At 48.7% G+C, this 9,680-nt stretch overlaps 2 non-coding genes across 2 annotated transcripts; both read left to right on the top strand.

The window, feature by feature from the left end:
* Window positions 1–1,711: 1,711 nt before the first annotated feature.
* Window positions 1,712–1,783, top strand: TRNAE-UUC. Its single transcript has one exon. It is a non-coding gene; the product is annotated as a tRNA-Glu (tRNA).
* Window positions 1,784–7,559: 5,776 nt separating this feature from the next.
* On the top strand, window positions 7,560–7,631 carry TRNAH-GUG. The gene has a single exon. It is a non-coding gene; the product is annotated as a tRNA-His (tRNA).
* The last annotated feature ends 2,049 nt before the right edge of the window (window positions 7,632–9,680 follow it).

Here is a 9,680-nt window from a genome sequence, read left to right as displayed (position 1 = left end):
TTGGACTTTTGGGTATTATGTTATCAGACTCTCGATTTTATTTAAACCTTCTGTTTTAACTACCTTTTTCTGAGTCTGCTTCTGCAGGGGAAGGGGAGTAGCGCCATCTCATTGTAGCCAGGTGTGTGTAGAAATCCAAGTTTCTCCCTTGACCTACCTCTGTTGACACCCTAAGTGGAGGGCCCGCGAGGAAAGAGCAACGATGAGGCCCCTCGGTTTGGGCGAAGGGTGGGCAGGGAGGGTCCTGCGGCTGCTGGGAGGACCAGAAGGGTCGATACCCTGTGAAAGAATGAGCCGTGATTGCCGGCGCCAGGGAAAAGGCCCCGAGGCGGGGTCTACAGCCTTGGAGGGGTGGCGTCCACACTCCTGTGCGCCCGGGACTCGGAAGCTCAAAACCCGCCGGCTGCTGCAGCTTCTGGGAGCCGGAGAGTGTCAGCGGGGCGAATCCCGCACACCGGCGCTTAGTTCTGGAACTGGATACCCCGCGGAAAGAATCTGGATCCCGTAGCCCGGCTATGGGTCTCCAGGGTCTTCATTTCGGGAGCAGGCGGGACACCCTCAGCCCGGGCCTATTGGGATCCGCAGTCTTCTTACCTGAGGGATCGCAGGTGCTTCCCGGGGCCTTTTGCCAGCACTTTCCTGGGGCCGCGGGAATGTCTAGATGCAGTCGAATTTCAGCCGTCATAGGCAGCAATATGCAGTTGCCCAAGGCGGCGCCTAAGATTTTCGTGGATGTGTCCTCAAGGGGCGGTGCTCGGGTCGTTTAGCTAGAGTGGGGTCAGCAGGTTTGCCTCACACACGAAAGGTGGCTTTCATAATGACCTTTTCTTTTTCTTTTTTTCAAGGGAGGGGAGTGGAGCTGAGGAGTGGGATGGGGGAACTTAGCTGCATCTTTGATCAGAAGAAGCACGGGAGGAGTTCCATTACTACCTGAAACCCCGCTGAGCACTAGGAACCAGGCCCGGTTTGCCCGCTGTGAGTTGGATCGGAGACGAGGGCGCCGGATGAGGTGGACGTCATGTTAGCTTTAGATCCAGAAATTTCCAGTCTTCTCATCTATCGCCGAAATCTTCTTTCTGAACATTTCAAGCTGACAGCTACAATGTCTCTGAAACCAAGGAGGTCTGTCCTGTGAAGCCCACTTGGCTTCCTCGCTCCCGGAGCACAGTTGGAACCGGTTGAATTGCGTGGCGGAACAAAAGAAAACGAACCTAAATCTGCACCTGGAGCTCGAGCCAAAGACCCCTCAATTCAGTTTCATGCTCTACGAATTGAACTAGTTGGGGGTGAAAGGGGACCCCTACACATGTCTTTATGGGTAGAGCCCCTTGAGCCAGTTCTGAGATCAGGAACCAGAAGGACTGGGCTCATCACCCGCTGAGAGCCAAGTCTGCACTCTGGTGGCAAGGAAACTGAGGCTCAGAAAGAGAGCAAGTGCTTGGCTCTGCCTCACACCGTGGTACAGCTAGGCTAGAATGGAACACCGCTCAGTTTCCTTGTGGCCTGGCCTCAATACAGCCCAAGGCAGCGGCCAGGCTGGCAAAGGTGAGAGGTGTTGAGCAGCTGGGCAGTGACTGCTTGGAGCCCTGCAGTCCTGCAGCCCGCTTGGGTCACAAAGAGCCACTTTCAGTTGGGCTTTCCTCCTCTTAAAAAGTTAGTATTTACCTCCTCTTTTTTTCTTCAGACAAGGAGATTGATGCTTTTGTCAGTTTCCCTGGTGGTCTAGTGGCTAGGATTCGGCGCTTTCACCGCCGCGGCCCGGGTTCGATTCCCGGTCAGGGAATGTGTTTTGAAACATCCCCAAATTGTGTGCGAAGATTTGATGGAGAAACACACCGGTCATGATTAAAATGCAGAAATATGTTCCCAGCAGCAATATTTGTAATAATAAATGTTCATCAGTTTGGAAATGTTATAGGTTGCGATCCCTCCATACCATAAAAAGATATGCAATTATTTCAAAGGTGGATGTAGATAATGATAATAGCTGCGATGAGACCACCGATGATAATGATAGTAATAATGGCTAATGCTCTTGGAGTATTTACTATGCATTCGGGCCTGGGCTCAATGTTTTACTGCAATGTCTTATTTAAACTTGGAACAACCCATTTTGAAACGCATTCCTATTGGGCCCATTTTACAATGAGGAAATGGAGGCACAGAAAACCTGAGTGACTTCAGAGTCACACCGCCACGGAATGAGGCTATCTGCTCGCGTCTACGGCTTCATGGAGAGAAGAGTCCAAGGTTCTCTTGTTCTTCTGCTAGGGATTGTCATCTTCTCAGAGATGTGCAGCCTGAAGAATCAGCTGAGGCAGGTGTGAGGAGGAGGGAGGGAGAGAAAGGAGGTGTGTATTGGGCTTGGGATAGGTAGATTCTGGAGCTCCAGAATTGAGCTTTTGCCTAAAATGCACCTTTTGTAAACAGCATTTATTTTTCTAACAAACCCTTAAGCCTTCAGGCAGGATTTTCATCATCTAACTTGAAGCAGATGGGCAACAAAGACCCCATATATCTGGACGTGGAAGAATGAAGGTCCAAAAAGAACAGTTACAAGGTTAACTACGCCTCTTCATGGAGCAGGACGCGTAGTCTTTAGTTTTTTTGCCGATGACTGCCCTGATTGCTCCACAAAGAGGCAAGTGGGGCCTGGAAGTCTGACGACATCTGCCTCAGACACCTGTCCGTTATTAAATGCCCCCATCCCCAGGTTGTGCATCCTCACTTCTTTGTGCCATTGCACAGGTTCTAGATGCCTGAGGGTGTGGTGACACGGAGGCCAGAAGTTGTGTGGTTGCCATGTTTCCGAGTTGACACCAGGCCATGTGAGTAGGGGCAAGATGCAGGAATGCCAGATCCACGACATTCTCCCTGGCCCACACTGCCGCCTGCACTTCCCCTATGGGAAGCTGCCCCACCACACGTGACCACCATCGCCTCTTGCTCTGAAGTCAGCCACTTCCCCATCCTTTGTTATGCTTAAATTGTCGTGCTCACCGCTTGCATTCCCTGTGCCTGAATGGGGAAATGCTTGTGGGGAGGACACCAGCCGGTTGTGTTCCCACTGCCCGGTCCCTTCTTGATGCCTCCAGATGTGGGCTCAGTGGGGCAGGACTTGCTCACCATGCAGCTACTCACCTAGAGCAAGGCTTCACACCTCGTGAGCACCCAATGCTCGGTGAATGAAGGCGTTCCAATGCAGGTTTCTGAGCGACATCAAGAATTCTACTGGACTTCCCACTTTTAGTCCTTTGAATAATTCGGGTAATGGGAAGATAGAAAAAGCTTTTCAAACCTGGGTGTTCTTTGTAAGGTTTATTCCAAGTCTAGAGGCACCTTCTGGAATGAGCTCCCCTCTCTGTAAGGGGACACCCCCTCAGCCTGTGGGACTCTGTAGGCAGAGAGGAAGGTAAACCCTGAACATTGAAGAGAAGGAGAAGAAAGTGGGTAATACTAGGGGCAGCCTGGAGTATGAGAGACAGACAGACAGACACAGATGGAGAGGTTGGAAAGGCTGGGCTGGGTCAAGGAGGAGTCAGGAAGCAAAAGGACCTATATGTCCAAGAGCTAGATTTAGGGTGTAAAAGTCAGAGTTCAGTTTTGCTGAAGAGAGTCAACAAAAGAACCAAGGCAAAGGGAGCCAATAACTCCAAGAATCCAGGTCTGCATAAGAAGCATGGTCAGGTGCAGGATCCTATGGCTCCAGAGATTTGTCTCCAGTGAGATGAGTTTTACAGAAAAACAAAACAAAACAAACACCGTCAAAGAAGGAATAAAACACAGAGGTAGTTATTAGCATGCCAATTCACCCTTGTCTAGGAGGGAGAACAGTCCGTAGATCGTTTGCATTCAACAAAAGCAGAATGCAATTCACAAAGAAAAGAGAAGAGGAACAAATGTCTAAAAGGAGCCATTCTTTCTTCTCCTATTTGATAGGCCTCTTGACAGGAAGCAGTTCAGGGTCCCTCCAGCCAGTTTTCTCTGGACTCAGTTAGGTAAATCACCACAGAAAACAATTACAATTATTGGAAGACTTTCTAAACATCTTGGAGGTTTTGCTGTGGAACACATGCCAGAGAGTATCTCTGGGCAGTCAGTGTCCACCATGTCTTTCTGCTGCGTCTACTGCTTAGGTAAGTCAGGCGGGCACCACCCCCTCACTGGTACATCAGACTGATGTATGGAAACTTTGCTGTGCTGGCAAGAGCACGAAGGAAAAGCCTCTCTCACTGAGTTGGAAAAATATATTGGAAGATACATTGGCACACCTCCTGTTGAAGTCAAACTAAGAACACGTAAAGAGATGCCTTCGGCTCCTGGCAATGTTGGAGTAACAGATGCCCGATTTACTCTCCTACCTGAAATCTGCCCACTGCTCCTCTCCACAAACAAACAGGTGCGTGTAATCCCAGCAGTTTGGGAGGCCAAGGTGGGCTGATCCCCTGAGTGCAGGAGTTTCAGACCAGACTGGGCAACATGATGAAACCTCAGCGCTACCAAAAAAATTCAAATAATTATCCAGGCATGGTGGTGTGTGCCTGTAGTCCCAGCTACTCAGGAGGTTGCAGAGGGAGGATCATTGGAGCCTGGGAGGCAGAGGTTGCAGTGAGCCAAGATTACACCACTGAGTTCCAGCTTGGGCTACAGGGTGGGACCCTGTCTCATGGAAGGAAGGAAGGAAGGAAGGAAGGAGCTGGTGTGGTGGCTCACAAGTGTAATCCCATCACTTTGGGAGTTTGAGTCCAGTGGATCACAAAGTCAGGAGATGAAGACGATCCTGGCTAACACGGTGATACCCCCATCTCTACTCAAATTACAAAATACAAAAAATTAGCCGGGCGTCGTGGCACATGGCTGTAGTCCCAGCTACTTGGGAGGCTGAAGCAGGAGGACTACTTGAACACGGGAGGCAGAGGTTGCAGTGAGCCAATATCACACCAAAACCACAGTATCAGAGATGAGAAATTTGCTGGATGGGATTAACAGCAGATTAGACGTTGAGGAAGAAATGATCAGGGAACATGGAACCACGAATAATTGAAAATATGCAAAATGAAACTCACAGACAAAAGACTTTTTTTTAGTGAAAAGATTATCAGTGAACTGTAGGGCAGACTTAAGAGGTCTAATTTATGAGTAATTGGAGTCCCTGAGAAGGAGCAGGGAGGAGAGGAAACATTTATTTTCTTTCTGTTATTTTTATTAGGAATGGGGTCTCGGTATGTTGCCCAGGCTGGTCTTGAATTTCATTCCTCACTCAACACTTCCTGATTTGGCCTCCTGAAGGTGTGAGCCACTGTTGCCTGGCCAATTTCTGAAGAAACAATAGCTGAAAAGTTCCCAATCATAACAAAAATTATAAATCCAGTGACCCAAAAAGTTGAGGAAACCAAAGCACAAGAAACATGAAGAAAACCACTCCTAGATACATCATAATAACATTGCTCAAATCCGGCCAGAAGAAAAAGACATTGTACATACACAGGAACAAAGCCTGAGGATTGCGTCAGCTTCCTTTCTGCTCCTGCCGGCCTCTACCAGGAGCAGCAATGCAGGCGAGCAGAGAAGCAACATCTTTAAGGTACTGAGGGCAGGGGAAGTTAGCCTAGAATACTACGCCAGAAAAAATAAATTCCCAAAACTGGAAGTGAAATAAGGACATTTAGAGATGTACAAAAGCTGACCAAATTCACTACCAGCCCGCCCACACTACAAGAAACGTCAAAGCAGTCCTCCAGGCAGAAGGAATCCAATACCAGATGAAAATCCAGATCTACACGAGGAAATGAAGAACACCAGAAATGGGTAACTGTCCTAGGTATTCTTTTATTTTGTAAATTTCTTTTGTAAAAATCTGACTATTTAAACAAAAGCAATAACACTGTGTTGTTGGGTTTATAACATACCTAAAAGTGAAGTACATGTCAGCAGTAGCGTCAAGGCCAGACGGCGAGGTTTAATATCATTTGAAGGTTGACTGTGATCAGTTAAAAAGGTTTGCTCTAAGCCCTAAGGCAATTACTAAAATAACAAAAGAAAGAGTTATAGCTAATAAGCCAACAGAGGAGAGAGAATGGAATGATATAAATACCATGTGAATACTATGATAATTGATCTTCCTATAGTAATTGAACCTCTATGCTGTAGAAATACAACCAGTGGCTGAAAATGCCCATACGAGAATGTCTAGAGCATTATATGTTAATTGTAAAATCACGGAACCATTTAACCTCAAAAGCTATGGAAAGGGCTAAATGAATGACAGTTAAAGAGAGAGAGAGAGAAGAGCGCGCCAGGTGCGGTGGGTAATCCCAGCACTTTGGGAGGCCAAGGCGGGCGGATCACGAGGTCAGGAGATGGAGACCACCCTGGCCAACATGGTGAAACCGTCTCTACTAAAAATACAAAACTTCACTGGGCGTGGTGGCGCGTGCCTATAATCCCAGCTACTCGGGAGCCTGAGGCAGGAGAATTGCTTGAATCAGAAAGTCGAAGGTTGCAGTGAGCCGAGATCGTGCCACTGCACTCCAGCCTTGCAACAGAGCGAGACTCCGTCTCAAAACAGAGAGAGAGAGAGAGAGAGAGAGAGAGAGAGAGAGAGAGTTTCCAGAATCCTAGTGGACCTTGATTTCTGTCCTCATGTGGTACGCGAGACACGGAGGAGAGGAGGGTAAAGTTGGTCTTGCTCTGTCGCTCTGCCTTTCCATGAGAACATGTGCTGGATAGAAGAAAGTTACCAGCGGTTTAAGCATTTTTAAAATGCAAGAAACGCTCCATAGAACGGGCTCGAACCACCCACCTCTAGACTTGGAAGCAAGCACACTACCGGACTGCGACACACGGACAGTCAACTCTTTCTCTGGTATTACCATGCAGAGCAAGCGCCTATCCAACGTTAGGCGGAGCCACCACCTTTTGTAGAACAATTGTGCAGGCTCCAAAGCCTCGGAAAATAGGAGAGGCGCATCTTTCTGGCTATGGTTGAAACCCACACATTGAGTGATTCCGAAGCCGGAAGCGCAGGGGAATGGCCGTCGCCGCGTCCTGCCTCTCGCAGGCGTCAGACCCAGCATCCCAGGAAACGTCGGGGTCCGCGACTCCCTGGGCCTAAGCAGCATGGGTCCCAAGGAAAGCAAGCAGAACGCACCGTGCGCTCTAGTGATGGCTCTTCCCGTTCTTGCACCGCCTTCGCCCGAGTCTTTGCGCTGATTGCGCTCCTCTCGCTCACCTCGGCTTCGGTCGGTGGGGCGGGAGAGAGGAAGGGTGAAAAGCAGAAATACGGAGAGGCGGGAGAGAAGCAGAGGAGGTGCGGACGAGGACAGAGAGACCTCCCGAGAGAGGCTGGTGCAGGGAGGCCCGGGCTGGTGATGAGATGAGAGTTGTTCTCATCACATATGAGGATTGGGAGGAAGGGAGGGAAAAGCAGAGCAGGCATAAAAGAAAGAAAAGCGGGAACCCCCCGTGGCTGTCTGGGAACAAATCCGCTTAATAATCGAAATCTATTGACGTCAAAATTACTAGAGCAAGCTCAGACATTGCCAGTTGGCCTGTGGCTGGCCGTGATCGTATAGTGGTTAGTACTCTGCGTTGTGGCCGCAGCAACCTCGGTTCGAATCCGAGTCACGGCAACGTCGTTAGTTCAGGCTATCGCTTTTTGCTCCCCGCAACCAGACGCCTCAGGGGAAGGAAAAAGGCCTCACAGCTCACCAATCTGGCAAGGAATCCAAGGGAAGCCCTGGGCGTGCTCTGTCCTGCAAATAACACAGTCAGTCCTGTTGGTGACTTACACGGAGGCAATGGTGTGCTCAGAACCGTTTTTCCAGTCACTGGGGGCAGGTCAGGGGAAGGAGAAGAGACCTCACAGCTCACCAACCTGGGGAGGAGTCCAAGGGAAACCCTGGACGGGCACCGTCCTGTCTCTGAGCCTCACAGAGCAAATAACCCAGTCAGCCGTGTTGGTCATGGCTTACACGAAGGCAATGGTGTGATCAGAACCTGTTTTCCAGTCACTGGGGCAGTTACACACAAAACGATGACAAGCTTTTAATGACTTTAAACTCCAGACTCTTTGTTGTGGCCTCCAATGGCTTGTCTCCAAGCCTATCACCAAGTTTGTATGCCAACAGGAAACGGTGGAGAAGGGCAATCTCTTGCAGGGGTCTTTCAACCTCCACTCTGCTGGGTAGAAATAGGCCTTGGGCCTGGAGCACTTCCTTCCCAAGAGACAAGGAGTCCTCACAGCCTGTGCTGGGCTCACCTCCTTGTGTGGGAATATCTTTCCGGGATCAGGCTTAGTGTGTACCCCTTTGTTCCACTTAAACATGTGCATCAACTGGCACCTGATCAGTTGCTGTATCTGCCCCCCCCCCCCCACTGAGAGGAGGGGGCGGGACCCTTTTTTCTGCTTCTCAAGAGGCTGTGTGTGCAGGCCAAACGGAGGGACCTGCTGGCCATGGGGGACCAACGCACAGGACTAAAGCAGAGCCCATACCCCGCTCTGTCTCCTCTCTGTGTGAATAATGTGTTGTTCTTCCATCCAGCACTTGACTGCTTGTATTTCCTTGGCGACTCTGATACCAAGAGGCTGTGGCCAGAAGTGTTCAGACTTCTACTCCTGCTGATAAGGAACAGATTCCACTTGCTGGACAAGATGAATGAAGATTCTTCTTGCGTGGGTCTTTTTGTGGACACATGCATTCATTTCCCTTGAGGAATACCAAGTACTAGAATTGTTGGGTCATAGGGTAGGTGCAATGTTAACTTTATTAGAAACGGCCAAATGGTTTCTTCTAGAATGGTTTCTCACCAGCAAGGAGAGTTCCACTGGCTGAACATCCTTGACAGTACGTGGTGTGTTCTGTCCTTTAAATACACCCGTTCTGGGGGATGTAAAACGGTACCACATTGTGGCTTCAATCTGTGTTTCCTTTAATGAGTAACGCTGTTGAGCATATTTACTAATGTCTTTCACCATTTAGCAATCCTTCTTTGCAAAGCGAGGCTATCGAAGCAATTTCCCTAATTCAATTGGGTTGACTTTTTATTACTGATTTCTACATTCAAGATTTGAGTCATTTTTTTTTTTCAGATAAACACAGTGCAATTATCTTCTCCCAGTCTGTGGCTCACCTTCTTACTTTCTCATGGTGATTCTTGATGAGCAGAAGTTGATAACTTTGATGAAATTCTACTTTGCTTTATTTTTTTCCTGTTATCTCTTAAGGCAGAAATGTATTCTGCTACATTCTCTTCCAATAACTTAAGGGTTTCGTTTTAATTTATAAATCTATGGCATATCAAATTCATCTCCTGACCACAGCAAGCTTAGCATCTGCTAATGTCCTGATCCCCAGGAAACTTTTCTATACTGTAAATACACTGGCAAGAGTTCCTTCTCTGCTCTTCGACAGCTACAGGCCCTGTGCCTCCCTCCATTTCTTCCCTACTCCTCTCTCCCTCCATCTCCTTCTCTCTCTCCTCTGATGTAGCTGAGAATCCCAGAGACACCTGAAACAGAGAAGTGGACAGGTCCAGTCTAACCTATGTCCAAGAACCCAGGTTCTATGTTGGAAATCTGTGTCAGCTCTTGCCTGACCTTGGTTAAGTATCTTAAATTTTATGTGCCTCAACATTTTTCTGTGGAAGGATGGGACACTTCGCAAACTCTGCCTTACACT

The sequence above is a fragment of the Papio anubis genome, chromosome 1, assembly GCF_008728515.1.
Source record: "Papio anubis isolate 15944 chromosome 1, Panubis1.0, whole genome shotgun sequence".
NCBI lineage: Eukaryota > Metazoa > Chordata > Mammalia > Primates > Cercopithecidae > Papio > Papio anubis.
The sequence above is the reverse complement of the archived record's forward strand: the minus strand, read 5'-3'. Positions and strand labels throughout refer to the sequence as shown.